The sequence below is a fragment of the Mustela nivalis genome (assembly GCF_964662115.1).
Source record: "Mustela nivalis genome assembly, chromosome: 2".
NCBI lineage: Eukaryota > Metazoa > Chordata > Mammalia > Carnivora > Mustelidae > Mustela > Mustela nivalis.
Genome location: NC_139021.1, coordinates 119506267 through 119524719, shown reverse-complemented (window position 1 = coordinate 119524719; position 18453 = coordinate 119506267). Strand labels below are relative to the sequence as shown.

Here is an 18453-nt window from a genome sequence, read left to right as displayed (position 1 = left end):
GAGTAGACAGGTACTTTCATTTAAAATTTAAAACATTGAAGACCAGGACACCTGGGTGGCTCAGTCGGTTAAGCGGCTGCCTTCAGCTCAGGTCATGATCCCAGCGTCCTGAGATCCAGTCCCACATCCGGCTCCTTGCTCTGCAGGGAGCCTGCTTCTCCCTCTGCCTCTGCCTATCACTTTGCTTGTGCTCACTCTCGCTTCTCTCTCTCTCTGATGAATAAATAAATAAAATCTAAATTAAAAATATAAAAGTAAAAATAAAAATAAAAGATCTTGTTCCGTGATTATCTGCTTTGACTTTGCTGACAAGTCAGCTACCTGTTAAAAGCTCTTCCTATACTTCTGGTTCATTTATTCATTCATTTGTTCTGCTTACAGTTAGTTGGCCTTGCTAAATCTGAAATTGCCAGTCCCAATCTTTCAACAGTTCTGGAGTTTTTTCAGGTTGCTTAAAAAATGGTCTTACCTCTTCTGTACAGGCTTCTTCCACACCAATTAGACAACAGTTAGATGTTTTAACTTCATTCTACATGTTATATAAACTTTGTTTTATATTTATAATGTTTTCTCTCTATAATGCATTTAGATGCTTTTCTTTATTTTGTTACTAATTTGTGTGTTAATTGTTACATTTGTCACATACATTTGTTACTAATCTCTTGTTTTATCATTCATTTTTGTTCTTAATTTTCAAGCAGATACAGTGACCCCAGTCTATGTTATTTGGATTTTTGTTGTTATTCTGGGCTACGCTTTGAGTTTGTCTTTTCTTACCGTAATACAATATATACAGGCCTTTTGTCTGTGTTGGAAAGCTTCATGATTTCGATCTTTGCAGGGCTGGGTTCTTTATCACATACACTCCTTGTTTCTTTGCATGGTCACATTTGATGGAACTCTATTGAGAATTCTGTGGCTGGCTACAGAGTTGAGAATATTTGTGTTTACTTCTGTCAGTCACTTGTAGATAGTAGCAATACAACCTTTAGAAAAAAATGTTTCAAGATATATGTTAATGTTCTTTATGGCTTTCCTCATTTTCATTCTGTTCTTTGAAGATTTTTTTTCTTTTTATTAGTATTTCTCAAAGATATTTTTATTCCTGTTTTTCAAAATCACAAGCTTTTGGCATTATTTTAATACTGTTTTAATGTTCTTTTATTACATTAAATTTCCAAGGTACCATCCTGCAATTCTCTATTGAATTCTATTTTTATGTGACTGACTTCTTCCAGGAAGATAGTCTTGTTAACCCTTGGATAATTTCAGCAAAGTTAATCCCTCATTCTTTCTTTACGATGCTAAGATTTATAAAACTAAGGTTTCACTTTGAATATTCTACCCTACTGTGAAAAAAAAGCTATACTAGAATAAAAGAATAATATAAAATATATGTGTTCTAGAATGACAAATTATATGATTGGAAAAGAAAGCTATTATAACCATTCTAGGATCTCTGCTAGTATACCCCATTCTTACTTTATACAATTTATACACCTTTTCGTATTTCAATTTGTATGTATCTTTGAGGCAATTTGTGTATATTTTGAAATACAAAGTGTGAAATTAAATAATTTCATTATTATTCCTAGCCTAGTACTTAAATGGATCTTTCGCTAATTTGAACACTGAGGAATTTAGTATTTGGGTCTTGATATACTTTGTTCTTGAAATGTAGGGTAGCCTAGGCATTAAGTGTCAGTCTCAGGAATTAGTGTCTTTTATGTTTGTTTCAGGCCTTTTTAAATAGTTTTTGGGGGATTGTACATTTTTTTATTTATGTTGTTAAGTTGAATTTATATAACTGTTGATGTAGTTTTTAAAATAAACCTTGTTAATGTTCATGGAGCTCTGAAATATACAAAAATTAGTTGTCAGATACCATATTCCCATATGTTTCTAAATTTTAAATTGTCCGGTGGACTTTAGCGAGCAGGCCTACATACAAGGCATGCATGATTTCATGTCACCCTGCATTTCTTTGTTATTAAACCATAGTGAAGGAGTTGATAATTACTTAAATGGATAATTACTAAATGCCTAAAATAGTGTTTTGAAATAGAAAACAGGGGTAAACCCAGAACTGTGCTTTCAGAGGATGACCAGACTATTAGTATTATTACACGTAAACAGTATAAAAGAAATAAGCCAAGAAAAAATATATATGTGTGTATATGTATGTGTAATCCATTGCATAAGAACTTATTCTATTTACACCATGCTATAAAAAAATGATGGGAAAAAAACAATGTGAGTTGGAATCATCAAAGTAGGGTTTGTTTATAAAAGAAGGATTAAGTTTAAATTATGCTCTAGATTCTTTGTGTTATGAAATTGTATTGCAAAGATTTCAGGTCTAAACTTAATAACTAATCATAAATAGTAAGCATATCAGTTTCATTAATTAAAATACAAGTTTAAAAAGTAGGTATATTAAATTATCCAGTTTTTCATGTAATTTTTCAGTGGACAAGAAGTTATGCTTTAGGGGCGCCTGGGTGGCTCAGTGGGTTAAAGCCTCTGCCTTCAGCTCAGGTCATGATCTCAGAGTCCTGGGATTAAGCTCTGCATCAGGCTCTCTTCTCAGCAGGCAGCCTGCTTCCTCTTCTCTCTCTGCCTGCCTCTCTGCCTACTTGTGATCTCCGTCTGTCAAATAGATAAATAAAATCTTAAAAAAAAAAAAAAAAAAAGAAGTTATGCTTTATGTGGCTTTGAGGGAAAGAAATACAGGGACTGAGGCCAGTCCACCCTCTCCATATCTGTGAGGTCTGGATTATCTGGCTCAGATGCTCTAGAAATAAAAGAGGAATTTAAAGTAATGTGTTCAGTGAAGTTTGGCTTTATTTCTGGCTGTTTGATTGGATCACTCCATGAGGACAGACTCTGAAGAGCATGTGCAGCTTCGTGTTTGGAGACTCTGCTGTTGGTGATGACTGAGACGCACTTTGTGTGTCATTATCAACATGAGAAAGGCAAGTTCAGTCCTCACAATACACACACACAAACCAGGCAGAGAGCATGTAGATTGGACGGAGGAAGGAATTACACTGCTCTTCTCAGCTCCAGATCCTGCCACTCACCACTGGCACTCTTAGCTCCTCTGTCCAGGAACATGCATAACTTCCATCCCCAGGTGAACACCCAGCAATGCCTTCATACTTTAAAAGGACTTAGTAAATATTCACTGGGTTATGTTCAGGGAAGATTTCCCAAAGAGCTGCCTCTTGAGCTCAATTTCAAACAAATTATCCAGAGGTTGATTTCATCATTTATTGAACGTTAGCTATGTCCTGAGCATAAGTTTAGAGAATTAAAAGAAAAAAAGAAAGAAAGAAAAAAGATGATAAAGACAATGTGAGTTTAAATTTGAAGACAGGAAGGATGACTCTGTTAAGAAACTAATTCCATGGGTACTTGGGTGGCTCAGTCAGTTAAGCTCTGCCTTCAGCTTAGGGTCTTGGGATGGAGTCCCATGTTGGGCTCTCTGCTCAGCAGGGAATCTGGTTTTCCCTCTCTACCTCTTTAAAGTAAATAAATAAAATCTTCCAAAAAAAAAAAAATAGGTAAACAGTGATCACAATTATGAGCAAGTGCATGTTACACCCACCAGAGCCATCATAAAAGCATTTCAGTAACACTAGCATTCCTGGATGGTGGTAGTTACCCATCAGAACAATGTGTACCAACTAGAAACTGATGAACTGCCTTACCTGCGGCTCACTGCTTTTTGGTGTGTGAGTCGCTGAAAGCTCGTGACTTCCTGAGAATGTTGGAAAGCATTTACAACAACGCAGAATTATTGTGCCTGAGTAATATTCTGCTTATCAAGGTTTAGGGCTGAACACTAACTGCTTGGTGGGGAGCCTGCTTCCCCCTCTCTCTGCCTGCCTCAGTGCCTACTTGTGATCTTTCTCTCTCTGTCGAATAAATGAATGAAATCTTAAAAAGAAAAAAAAAATCAGCTGTGATTTAAAATGTTTATGATAAGGATTGATGACCAACTTCCCATCAGTTTGCAAAATGAGTATGTTTTTTTAAACAATACCCTATGACTACCATAATAACTTTAGTTTTTAATAATTATGTTGAAAGGTATTCAGAGATACTGGAATGTACAGATGAGAGGAGCTTTACATGAGGTTCCCGAATCACCTTTGGTGGTAGCAACAGGCTGTTCTTACTCTTGAAAAAGAATACGAGAAATCTTATTTGAATAAAAAAAAAAAAAGTGGTTGTGATTTTAAGAGATTATTCTGTTTTACCCCTTCCACTATCTCTATCCCATCTCAGGAATTTTCGGTAACTAATTCACTAACTTTAACTCTGTTGTGTGGTGGTGGTCTGAAGAAGTACGTAGTGAAACAAACTTGAGGTTTATAACAACAAAAAGGAAGGGCTATTAGATATTTATGTAGTTCTGATTATCATTGTTATACATTGAGTATCTTTTGTTTTGAAGAATGACTAAAACTGTGGGGTTCCATGTGCCTCAAGGAAGCAGTTTTGTTTTCTAAGTAATGAAATAGGTTCTGTTTGGTACTGGATATTCTACAACAGTGTAACTGGTGTGAGTCTACCTGTAATTTACCACTCATGTTGTCCAGCTCGAACAGGGGATATAGTCTGGTGGATAGTAGTGAGGATTTCCATATGAGGTTTACAGTTTCTGGGAAATTTCTTGCCTTGTTTGCTCTTTTTCTGAAAGTGTGTATGTGCGCGCGCACATGTGCATACCCAGTCATATTCATATAAGGTGCTTCTTTATAGTTGGAGGTTAAGTTGATAATTACATGCAGATTCAGAATTGTACTAACTACCAGGTAATTTTTCTGTTAGTATGTATTAATGATGCACTTCAGCAAACTTTTCTGAGCACCTATGTGCCAGTTACTCTTCCATTTTTTAATAAAAATATATTTGACATATAAATATGTTTGTAAATATATGACATGTAAATATATTTGATGTGCATAAATTTAAGGTGTAAAACACGTTAATTTGATAGTTGATATACTGTGATTGCCATTGTAATGTAGAGGTGCCATAATTAGCACCTCTGTCACATTATTTAATTATTATTTCTTTTAGTGGTTAGAATAATTAAGTTCTAATCTCTTAGCAAGTTTGATGGTGATCCTACAGTATTACACTGCATTATATCTCTAGGGCTTATTTACTACTCCTTGTAAGTTTGTCCACTAAGCAATAGGACTCTAAGCAGTCCTTAGATGAGTCCAACCCTCATCCTTTGGTAATCACCATTGTGTTGTGTTTCCATGAGTTTGGCTTTTTTAGATTTCGCATATAAGTATACCATATTTTACTTGGCCTTTCTCTTCCAACATACCTCCCTTAGAATGATTGCTCAAGGTACATCCACATTGTCTCAAATGGCAAGATGTTCTTCTTTCACATGGCTGGATGATATTTATGTGTATATACATGAATATATATGATACATATGGGTAATAAATAGAATGTAATATATATGCATCTCATCTTCTTCATCAGTTCCTCCAATGATGAACATTTATGTTGTTTCCGTATCTTGGCTATTGTGAATAATGCTGCAGCGAAAATGGGAGTTCAGAAATATTTTTGATATATTGTTTTCATTCCCTTTGGGTGTATACACAGCAATAGTGTTGCCAAGTCATATGGTAGATATGTTTTTAATTTTTTGAGGAACATCTGTATTGTTTTACATATTGGCTGAACCAGTACACAGTGGGAAGGGTCCAGGGAATATAGCTCAGAGGTAGAGCATTTGACTACATTGGGAAGGGTTCCCCTTCCTCCACATCCTCACTGTACTTGTTCCATCTTCTTGATTCTGGTCAGTCTAACAGGTGTGACTTGATACCTCATGGTGGTTTTTGTTTGACTTTCCCTAATGATGAGTAATGTTGAGCATCTGTTCAATCTGTTCATGTACCTGGTTGCAATTCGGATGTCTGTGGAGAAATGTCTGTTCAGGTCCTGTGCCCATCTACTTTTTTTTTTTTTAATCATGTTGTTTGTTTTGTTATTGAGTTGTCTGAATTCTTTATGTATTTTGGATATTAACTCCTGTTAGATATATCTGGTTTGCAAAAATGCCCCCCCCCACCGTAGGTTGCCTTTTCATTTTGTTACTTGTTTCTTTTGCTGCGCAGAACCTTTTAATTAAGTGTTATGTACTCCCATTTGCTGATTTTTGTTTTTGTTCAAAGTTTGTGCTTTTGGTGTTATCTCCAGAAATTCATTGCCTAATCCAATGTGAAGGAGCTTCTTCCGTACATTTTCTTGTTACAATGTCGGGTCTTGTGTTTCAATCTTTGATCCATTTTCGGTGAATTTCTGTGAGTGCTGTTAAGAGAGCAGTCTGATTTCTATGCTCTGCATGTGTTTTTTCAGTGCTGTCAGCAGCATTTGTTAGAGACTTTTTCTCTGTTGGCTGTTCTTGGTCCCTTGTGGAATATTAATTGACAGTATATGTGGAAGTTTAATTCTGAGCTCTATATTCTATTGTCTTGGTCTCTCTGTCTGTTTTTATGCTAGTGGCATATTGTTTTTATTACTGTGGAGTATAGTATACTCAGAAGTGTGGTAGCTTCAGCTTTGTTCTTCCCCAGTGTTGCTTTGGCTATCCAGGGTCTTTTCTGGTTCCATACAAATTTTAGGTTTGTTTGGTTTTGTTTTGTTTTTAGTTTCTTTGAAGCAGTTAGAATTTTGATGGGATTGTGTTGAATCTATCTATAGGTGACTTTGGGTAGTATGGACATGGTAACTATTCTTTCAGTCCATGAACTCCATGAACACAAGATGTCTTTCCACTTATTTGTGACTTCTTCAAATTCTTTCAGCAAGGTCTTATACTTTTCAATGTACAGATCTTTCACTCCCTTGATTAAATTTATTCCTAGGTATTTTATTGTTTTTGAAGATATTGTAAATAGGATAGTTTTCTTTATCTCATTTTTGGATGCTGCATCATTAGTATACAGAAATGCAACTGTTCATCATGCGCAGATTTTATGTCCTGCAACTTTCCTTAAGTTCTGACAGTTTTTTGATAGGTTTTGGGATTTTGTATATATGAAATCAAAACATATGCAAATAATGGCAGTTTTACTTCTTCCTTTCCACGTTGGATGCCTTTTTTGTCTTGATTAAATGCTCTAGGTAGGAATTCCAGTAGTGTATGGTGTAAGGGGCGGGGTGGAGGAATGGGTATCCTTGTCTTTTTTTTCTTAGAGGAAAAGCTTTCAAATTTTCTATGTTGAGTATAATGTTAATTATGGGTTTGTTGTATACAGTCTTTATTATGTTGGGTTGTATTCTTTCCATGCCCAATTTCTTGAGGGTTTTATCAGGAAAGGATGTTGCATTTTTGTCAAATACCTTTTCATCATCTATTGTGATGATCACATGATTTTTTAATCTTTCTTTCTGCTATTGTGCTCTATTACATTGATTGGTTTGTGTATGTTCGAACCATTCTTGCATCCCAGGGATAAATCCTGCTTGGTCATGGTGTATAATCATTATTATGTGCTTTAATCTGTTTTGAATTTTTTTAATGTATTCTTGAATTTGGTTTGCCAATATTTTGTTGACATTTTTTGCATTTATATTCACCAGGGATATTGGTCTATAATTTTACTTTCTTGTAGTGGTTCTTTTCTGGCTTAGGTTGCATGGTAGTATTGGTGTCATAGAATGAACTTGGAGGGGGCGCCTGGGTGGCTTAGTGGGTTAAAGCCTCTGCCTTTGGCGCAGGTCATGATCCCAGGGTCCTGCGGTTCCCAGGGTCCCAGGCTCCACGTTGGGCTCTCTGCTCAGCAGGGAGTCAGCTTCCTCCTCTCTCTCTCTGCCTGCCTTTCTGCCTACTTGTGATCTCTACCTGTCAAATAAATAAATAAAAATCTTAAAAAAAAAAAATGAACTTGGAGGTGTTCCCCACTCTTCATTTTTTTTGGAATAGTTTGAGAACACTTGGCATTAATTCTTCTTTAAATATTTGGTAGAATTCACCAGTGAAACCTTCTGGTTCTGGAGTTTTCTGTGTTAGATTTTTGATTACTTATTCAATTACTTTACTAGTTATTGGTCTGTTCAGATTTTTTCCTCTCTTTATTCAGTCTTTGTATATATTGTGTTACTAGAAATTCATCCATTCTTGAAGGTTATATTTTTTGGCACATAATTATTAATATAGTCTCTTAAGATCCTATATATTTCTGTAGTATCAGTTGATTTCTAATTTTATCTATTTGAGTCTTCTTTTTTAATTAGTCTAGCAAAAGGTTTGTCCATTTTGTTTATCTTTTTGAAAAATGAGCTCTTAATTTCATTGATCCTTTCCATTGTTTTTCTGGTCTGTATTTCTTTTATTTCTGCTGTGATCATTATTACCTTCTTTCTTCTAACTTTGGACTTAGATCTTTTTCTAGTTCCTTGAGGTATAAAATCAGGCTTTTTAATTTGTGATTTTTCTAATTTTTTAATATATACATTTACCACTATAATGTATAAACTTTCTTCTCAGAATTGCTTTTCAGCATCCCATAGGATTTGATATATTTCCTTTTCCTTTGTTTCAAGATAATTTTTTTTTCCGTTTTGATTTTTCCTTTGATCCAGTGGTTGTTCAGAAGTGTGTTCCTTAGTTTCCTTCTATTTGTAGAATTTTCACTTTTTTTTTTTTTAAGTAGGCTCTACACCCAAATAGGGCTTAAACCCACAACCCCAATGTCAAGAGTTGCACATTCCACTGACTGAGCCAGCCACGCACCCCCCAACTTTTACTGATTCCTATTTCATACCATTGTGGTCAGAAAAGACCCTTAGTATGATTTTAGTCTCCTTAAATTTGCTAACATGTTTTGTGTCCTATCATAAGATCTATCCTAGAGAAGGTTTCATGTATACTTGAGAAGAATGTGTATTCTGCTGCTGTTTGTTGGAATGATGTATATATGTCATTTAAACCATTTAGTCTAAGATGTGCTTCAATTCTAGTGTTTCTTTGTTGATTTTCTGTCTGGATCATCTATCTATTGATGACAGTGGAGCATTGAAGTTCACTAGTACTTTTGTAATGTTGTCTCTTTCTCCCTTCATACCTGTTAGTATTTGCTTACTGTATTTAGGTGTCCTAGGGGTAAGTGGGTATGTGTTTCCAATTGTTTTATCTTGTTGATATTTCAAACCCTCTATCATTACATCACAGCCTTCTTTGTCTCTTATTAGTGTTTTTGGCTTGAAGTTTATTTTCTCTGATATAAGTATGGCTACCCTTGCTTTTTTTTAGATTTCCATTTACATGGAATATCTTCTTCCATCTCTTCACTTTGAACCTCTATGTGTTGAGAGCTGAAATGAGTCTCTGTAGGCAACATAAACTTGAGTCTTGTTTTAGTTTAGTTTTTTTTTTTAATCCATTAAGTCACTCTATACCTTTTGATTGAATAATTCAGTATTTTGTAGTGATTATTGATATGTAAGGACTTGCAACTGCCATCTTATTGTTTGCCTTCTAGTTCTTTTTCATAGTGATTTGCTCAGTGCTCTCCCCCCACCCCACCCCACCCCCGTACCCTCATTTTGAAGGTTTTGTGAATCTAGTCTGAATTTTTGCAGTGGTTACCATGAGGTTTATGTAAAATATTTCCAAGATAAAACAGGTCATTTTATGCTGAAAGCAGCTTCTCTTTCTTCCTCTATAAAAGCTCGGCCCTTTTATTCCTCCCCTTTATGTTTTTAATGCCACAGTTCACTGATTTTATGCTCTGAATTTGTTAACAAATTATAGTAGCTGTAGGTTTTAATACTCTTTTCCTTTAACCTTTATACCTTAGTTAAGTGACAACAGTGCTAATACAGTTACTGTTTTCTAGTTCTATAGCAGAGCAGAATGTGTTTTTGGGTTGCTGATTAGCATCTTTTCTTTACAGTTTGAAGAACTCCCTTTAGCATTTCTTGCAAGTCAGGCCTCATGATAGTAACCTTGCTTTAGCTTTTATCTGGGAAAGCCTTCATTTCTCCTTCATATCTGAAGAGTAGTTTTGCCAAACAAACTATATTTGGCTGGCAGTCTCTATCTTTCAACACTTTGAGTGTCATTCTACTCTTTCCAGGCCTGCAGAGTTTCTGCTGAGAAATCTGCTGAAAGCCTACTAGGGTTTCTTTTTGCAATATTACTTTCCTTTCCCTGGCTGCCTGGAAGGTTCTTGATCATTGGTTTTTGACACTTTCATTATAATGTGTTCTGGAAAAGATTTTTTGCATTGAGATAATAGGCTGTTTTAGTCGTTTTGTGGAATCATACCAATTTCTTGCCAGGTTTGGGAAGTTCCTAGCTATTATTTCTTTTGTCTGCTTCTCCCCCTTTTCTCCTTCTGGTATACCAGTTACTCTTATATTTGCCTTTTTGACCTTTCTGATTGAAACTGATAGCTCTTGCTGGGTTTCTTCACTATTTTAAAATCTTAGTTTTCCCTCCTCATCAAACTGAACTATTTCTCTATTCCTATCCTCCAAGTCACTTATCCTCTCTCCCATCTGGTCTGCCTGGTTACTCATGGTTCATTCTCCATCTCATTTATCAAATTCTTCAATTCTAGAATTTGTTTGGTTCTTCCATATAATTTTAATCTCTGTGTTCATTCATTTCGTTCCTGAGTTCCCTGAATGACCTTTCTGAGTTTTCTTATAGCTTGTTGAATTTCTTCATGACAACTATTTCAAGTTATTTGTCAGAGTGCGATATTCTGTGCCTCTGAGTTCGGTTGCTGGAGAATTAGTTTCTTTTTTTGTGATACCGTATTTCCTTGATTTTTTGTGGTAATTGAAAATATGCACATCTGCTTTATCCTTTGAGGTAGCGTTTTATGTTTACTTTGGATCTTACTGTTCAACAGGCTGGCCATTAGAAGCCTTTCTTTTCTATTTTGGAAGGTGGCGCTGTAGCTCGCTTGTGGTTTCTCCTCTAACAGCTGGCTCTTGTGGATGCATTTGGTTGGTGGCAGAGTAGGGGGTGTTTTGGCCTTGGCAGCTGGAGTTTTGGGGTGTCACTGGGCCTGGCGTGAGAGCAAGTGTGACATATCCAGAGGCCCATGGGCAGTCCTGCTAACGTCCTGAAGCAGACAGGCATTTGGTATTCTTGACTGCCTCCTTCTCTTTCCTCTCCAACCCCTCAGTCACAGGTTCCTCCTCAGAAATCCAGGTGCTGCTGGGGACAAAGGGGTCCTTCCTGCTGCAGCCTGGACAGCTGCCTCAAACGTCATTCCCCTGACCAGTAACAGGGTGTTGGCCTTAGCCTTGCGGTCTGTGTATCTCTAGAACTTAGTTCCCAGTCACTAGGGGGTCACTTAGAGGAAATACCTTTGTTAAATGACTCTTCCACAAAATGTATTTTCTATCAGATATGTTATAATATTTAATTTTTGTTTGAAAACTTAAGTTATAAAGCTGCTTAATGTTGTGTTTTGTTTTTTCTAGCTAGGTATCCTGAATATCACATTTTTAAAATATATATGCATTTACATATATTCTAAACTGTGAAAACAGGTATTATTCTCTCTTTATAATTTAATTTTCTTTTCTGTTATTTTTTAAGGAGTCATTTATTCGAGTCATGAAGACACATGGACGCTATGGGAAATCTTTCTCAGTTTATTGCAGTACTGACCACTATTTGTGGTCTGCTGTTTTTTATGAGTGTTCAGTTTATTTATGAAGAAGTTGAATGGACATCCTGGTTCATTTTAAATATTGTATTAGGAGTGGAGTTCACATTTAGTGCTGTCAAAAAACTCAAGAGATGTTTGCTTCTTGGATGTTGTTAGTTGGACAGTGTTAAAGTTCTGCGACAAGAACAGTGCACTTATTTTATTTAGTGTCATTTGAAGCCTATCTAATATTTCCTAGGTGGTTAAGTATATGAAATGGTATATAATACAAATTATAGAAAAATTAAAAATCTAATGTCTTCCTCCAGGCATTATTGTCTTCACAGAAGTATATATGCGTGGCAGAAATGTGGATGAGGAATCTCCTTCCTTGTAACAAATCCTCCAGAGAATTCAAAAAAGTTTCGTACTTTAAGTCCTCAGTCCCTTGAATTGCAAAGTCTCTAACCCCTTGCGGCATTTGTATTAACATTGAACTTCACATGTTTCTTTGACCAACTGTCTCATTGATTTTATTCTTCTTATGAACTTTTACTGCTCAGACTTCATCAGCAGTGGTTGCTTGCTTCTTTAATGATGGTTTTTGCTGAACAACTGAAATCTGGGAAAACAGAGAAACCTGAACTTGCTAAATCTCTATTTATTTAACCTCTGCTATCCTAAGTATATCTGGCATGCGAACAGCCCTGTGAAGGCACCCAGAGGCGCTTTGAACATTGCATTTGCCTTCATGAAGTGATCTTTCAAAAATCCACTTGAAATTCATGGACCAAGAGAATGAAGGACTGAGAGAAGCAAATGAAACTCCTGTGGTTTAATCATAACAAACAATTCAAGTATCCTTTGAGCACAGACATCACTGACAATCTATGACAGTGGGTTTTATGATGTGAATTTAAATGAAAGCTTGCTTCACTGTTCGGTGTCCCCGATTCTAACTGGTTATGAGCCCTGTGGGTCTGAATTGTTCTGTGTAGAAGTTACACAGAACGGACATCCAGTCAACCTTGGCTCTTCCCAGACGCACGCAATATGGGTAGATCACCCCCCACCCCACCCCAGCACCCTGTTGAGCCACTCCTGATTGATAGACCTTGGCATGTAAGAAAACTATTTTTGCTCTGCCTACTAAAATAGGTTGAAATCAGCATGCTCCAGAAATATGTGAGGTAGGGAGCTAATTCCCTGGAATAAACCCAGGGGAGGTTTGGAAATAGTTCCTTATTCCTGGTACAAAGGAACCAGGCCTTTTTAAAAGGTACATTTTGTCAGGGAATTTTAGAGTAAAGTAGACTAAACAAAATTCCACATATAGGGTAAGTAGGGTAACATGAGACTGTGAGAAGGAGCTTTGACAGCCGGATGTGGGGCCGCCGGAAGGCTGTGGTATATGTGGTGTCCCCGGGAGACGTTAGAGGCCAGTGGTTGGACAGAGGGCACTGAATGACATCCTCAGATGCTCAAAGGCTAGAGACGCAGATGTTGAAACTGTGAATTTTTATCTGCTTGTCTTCCTATTGTTTTTTGTCACCTTCCAGGTTATCATCTTAGTAAAAAAAGCGGATTTTTGTCAGTTTGCAACTTTTAAACAGATTGTCAATCCATAGGTCAATATCCAATGCTTTCAGGTAGTAACTGGTTAAATAGTATTGTTACTGTTTGTAGACTAAGTAACTGAGGATTGGGTGCTTTCCCTAAAGAAAAACAATTCCAGCAACAGCCATGGTGTTAGGGGCTAGTATGCTCCATTTCTTCCCCCATGTCATTGACACACACACACAGTGACTCACTGTAATAGACCCAGATATGTTATCAGGGAAGATGTAAGGGTAACCCTTTGGTTCTTATAATTTGATGTGTAGTAGAGTCACCTTGAGGTGTTTCTTAAAATGTTGATTTCAGTTGTTTTTGAAGATTCTAATTCCCAGTTCCTGGTTTAGATGTTGCAAATTTAACAAACACCTCCAGTGATTATGATCCAATGGATTTAGGGTCCATTTTATGAGGAACACTTTGCTCTTTCCCACCAAGACTTTAGCATTCATCGTATTATCAGCTCGGAGGTCATCCTGGAGACCATGAAACAGTGGACTCACCCATTTTGAACTGGGCTGGGTACCTGGATGAACTGGAAGTGATGTGGGGATGGGAGGGCTGTGTTGTGGCACAGTCTGTAGTGGGAGGTGAGAGCAGCGGAGGGGAGAGCAATGAGGGCTAAAGGCAAACGTGTGCTGTCAAGGGTTCCAGCCTACCTGTGCGGTCCGGCACACGAGCCTGGAGGGCAGACAGATCCCTTCTTGTCCTGTTCCCAAGGAAAGTAAACTCTGGAACTGAAAATGTTGATCTATGAAGAGATAAACTGCCTAAGTTGATTATAAATAGACATTTAGGCCCACAGCTGAGCACATTTTACTGTCCTGTCACATTTGGTGAGGCCCTTGTGTCTAGACTTCACCTAAGATGGGGACAGCAGTGTGACATCAGGCCTGGCTGGGGAAGACCCTGGCACTGGCTGAAAAGGACGCAGGTGGTGGGGAAGGTGCAGATAACAGCTGGAGGGGCCTGGCTCCTAGGGTCAGCTGTGAGTCAGGAACAGACTTTTATATTCAAAGAAGCCACTGAGGCTTGGAGGTGGTTCTATTAGAATCTGACACCTTAGGGATCAGCAACCAAACTTACCAGGAAAACCCCTTAACTTTTAGTGGTGATAATTAAACATTCGGTAGACTAGAAAAGGGGCTTCTTGGAAGATCTTCATGTCAAGTAAATAAAAAAGTTTGTAGGCAGCAAATGGATGCTGGTCAGGGACAGGGTAGTAGCTTGATGAAGTTGCCCACTGTTTACAGTAAAGGTGCAGGTGTGTCACCATGAGCTTCACTCACCACCCTATAGTTACTGCCCTGCAGTCTCTCGCTGGTGCTGAAACCTCAAGACCTGCCTGATTGAAGACACTACCGCTAAACTGTTCGGAGCAGAAAACCTGCAAGTCCTGCATTTCCCTGTGTTTTCGGAAAGCTGAACAGTTTGAATCATTTTGCCTCCCACTTGGAAAGGAGTCCAAAGATTATAAATCCTTCTAACGTGAGTTTTAAAGCGACTGATGTGTCCTCCCTGAGCTGGCGTGGCTCTGAACACCAGGCAGGAAGTTTGCAATATGCCGGTGGTAGCCTATAAGCAGCAGACCCCTGGATGTCGTTCAGAGCTGGGGGCACTGTCCACTTCTGGCCTCATGTCTCCTGTTGGCTCGGTTGCTGTATTTCCTCGGCTGCAAGATGATCACACGTGCTTGTGTGAGCTTTGTGCCCGTTTGCTTCTGCTGTCAGCTGTGGGGCTTTCTGTCTTGTTCCCAGCCCCGAGAAGCAAAGAGAGGCTGGGGGACCGCCGTCACGAACGGTTCTCAGAAGGTGTTCTTACAGTACATGCAGCAGCCTAAATCTGTGTGGCTCTTCTGAATTCAAGTGCTCCTGGGCTTCAGTGAGAAGTTTTTTATCAAAGCTGTGATGATTTCCTCTTACCTGTTTTCTAATTTTCAGAAGCCATATGTCACATCTCACATTGTAATATTTAGTTTGTAATTACTTCCCCAACCCCAGTCAAACACACACACACACACACACACACACAGGGGTGAGAGCTGTTTAGGGTGATAAGAGTTTGGGGGAGGCCATTTTTCATCATTTCTTTTCCTGAACTTACTGATCTTGAAGACTGTTTACCTGTGAAGAACATGTTTTAATATTGTCTTTAAAAAAAAATTTAGTCTCCAACAATTGTCATCTTTTTTTAAAAGTATAATTAGTAAAAGTGAAAACGTGGATTTTCAACAGTATGGTGTTTTAATCTAATCTCTAAGTATCTCAAGATAACTGAGTTGCCATAGTAACCTATTAGATGTGCAAATGCAAGAAAACTTTAAACAAGAAATGTTTTAATTGTGTCTGTTCCTAACTGGTACTCATTCATCTCCACTATTTCCATTTGATGTTCTTATAACACTTTAATGGAGTAGATATTTATCAGCAGTTAGAAGTTGCTTTATAGAGTTTAACTATTACAACTTTATAGTTTTCATCTTAAAAATATGAAATATATCTGCAGTACTTTGAATAGTTGTACTTACTTGCTATCTTTGGCATTTTCAGAACAGAAAACCAAGATTTGCTCCTCTCCACACACTGAGCATGGCGGTCCCACCTGGCATGTACCATATTTTATGGAAAATAGTGCTAACATTGCTCATTTTGTGCTAACACTTTATCTTTATGTATCATTACTACAAAATACAGTGCCTACTACATGGTAGGTATCCATGACTTGTTTCTTTGCTTGTTCTTTTTATAACTCTTGAACCTTATGTCTCAGGAGCTTGGACTCAGTTCAAGCCAGGCACTTTGTCAAGATATACAAATGACCTGGGGCACATGGAGCCTTCAAGGAAATCTCCAAATGCATGAAGGAGGCTCCTTCACACTACAGTGTAACACTTTGAAATAGATGTTGCAGTTTTTTGTTGGTGGAAAAACCTACATAAAAAAATTACCATTTTATCTGTTTATAAGCGTACAATTAAGTGGCATTAAGTACATTCATGCTGTTGTGCAACCGTCACTGCCATCCAGCTTCAGAATGTTTCCATGTTCCCAGGTTGCAACTCCTTCCCCATGAACCAGTGACCAACTCCAGGCACCTCATATAAATAGAAGCATGTAAAACCTGTTTCTTAGGGAATGGTTTACTCTTAACACAGTGTTTTCAATGTCAGATCTTCTTTCTTAAGGCTGAATAACCATTCTGGATGAATATACCACATTTCGTCTATCTGTTCATCTGTCAGCGGATGCTTAGGTTGCTTTACCTTTTGGCTCTTGTGAATGATGTTGCTATGAACATGTGTATACAGATATCCAGAGGACTCCCTGCTTTCACTTATTTTGAAATTCCAGAAGTGAAATTGTTGGATAGTATTAGGTAAGCCTATGTTTCATTTCTGGAGAAACCACTGTATGGTTTTCTCCTGTGGCTGCACCATTTTACCTCCCACCAGCTTAAAGTTTCCGTTATTCCATGTCATCACCAAAACCTGTTATTTTCTGTTTTTTGTTTGTTTGTTTGTTTGTTTGTTTGTTTTTGGTAATAGCCACCCTAGTGGGTATGAAGTGGTACCTCATTGCGGTTTTGATTTACATTTCCCTATCAATTATCAGTTACCAGTTTTGAGCATCTTTTCCATACACTAGTTGATCATTTCTTTAGTGAAATGTCTATTCGGTCCTTTGTTTCTTAACCAGGTTGTTTTTGTTGCTGTTGTTGAATTATAGGAGATCTTTCTATATTCTTGGTAGTAATCCTTTATTTTATATGTAGGGATTTTCTCCCATTCTATGGGTTACCAAACTCTTTTTTTAAAGATTTTATTTATTTATTTGACAGAGATTACAAGTAGGTAGAGAGGCAGGCAGAGAGATAGGAGGAAGCAGGCTCCCCACTGAGCAGAGAGCCTGGTGTGGGGCTCAGTCCCAGGAACCCTGGATCATGACCTGAGCCGAAGGCAGAGGCTTTAACCCACTGAGCCACCCAGCGCCCCGTACCTTTTTACTCTTGATTATGTCCTTGATACACAAATATTTTTAATTTGTTAAATCCAGTTTATCTATTTTTTCTTTTGTTGCCCTGCTTTTAGTGTTTTATCCAAGAAATCATTGCCAAATCAAATGTAGTAGAGCTTTTCTCCTATGTATCCTTCCAAAAGCTTCATAGTTTTAGTTCTTTAGGTAAAGCCTTTGATTCATTTGAGTCATCTTGTATGTGGTACATGCTAAGAGTATAACTTCATTCTTTTTCACATGAGGGAATCCAGTTAGCTAAAACCAATTGTTGAAAAGAGTCCTTTTCCTTTGAGTGGTCATGGCACCATTGTCAAATATTTTAGCATATATGTGAGGGGTTTTTTGTTGTTGGTTGTTTGTTTTTGTAACAGTGCTAAATTTGCTTACTAGTTCCAGCAGATATTTTCTGTGTGGAATCTTTAGGGTTTTCTTTATATAAGGATATGCCATTTGTGAACGAAGATAGTTTTACTTCTTCCTCTTTTATTTGGATACCTTTTATTTCTTTTTCTTGTCTAATTGCTCTGGCTAGGACTTACATTATTATGTTCAGTAAGAGTGGAACGAGTGGGGATTCTTGCCTTATTCCTAATCTTAGAGGAAAAGCTTTCAGGTTTTTACCTTTGAATGTGATGGTTGCATGTGTTTTTCATATATGGCCTTTCTTATGTTAGAAGGTTCTCTTCCTAGTTTGTTGAGTGCTTTTATCATGAAGGATTGTTTTATTCTGGCAAAGGTTTTTGGTTTTCTTTTTCATCAATTGAGATAATCATGGGTTTTTTGCTTTCATTCTGTTAATGTGATGTATGTCATTGTTTGATTTTCATATGCTAAACTATTTTGGCGTTGCAGGACTAAATCCTACTTGGTTTTGTGACTAGTTCTCTTAATATACTCTGGAATTTTGGTTTGATGGTATTTTGTTGAATATTCTTATATCAGTGTTCATTAGAAGTATTTGGTCTGTAGTTTTGTTGCTGTTTTTTCATTATCTAGCTTTGATAGCAGGGTGTTGGACGCAGGCCCCTGGCCAGGGCGGCCTCCACCATTAAAAGATGGCACCTGGCTAGTTGCCAGGTTAGGATTGCCTCGTGAGACTAAGCTGAACGCCCAAAGAGGAAGTAAACAGCATTGGTTGCTAGCGAAGTTGTTCATTAAGGTGCACAGCC

The 18453-nt window shown here is 37.5% G+C and overlaps 1 protein-coding gene across 13 annotated transcripts in view; it reads left to right on the top strand.

Annotated features, from left to right (window-relative positions):
- The window catches only part of ZWINT (ZW10 interacting kinetochore protein), a 512035-nt gene that overhangs the window by 8173 nt on the left and 485409 nt on the right, over nucleotides 1–18453 (top strand). For 2 of the 13 annotated variants that reach the window (XM_082719491.1, XM_082719488.1), the window contains exon 9: nucleotides 16456–16646. The exons of 6 other annotated variants lie outside the window; for them this stretch is intronic. The gene's annotated coding sequence lies outside the window, so the exon portion shown is untranslated. Of the gene's footprint in view, nucleotides 1–11605; nucleotides 16647–18453 lie in introns of those variants that run through there. 5 more of the 13 variants (XM_082719489.1, XM_082719485.1, XM_082719481.1 and 2 more) reach the window with 4 other exon arrangements.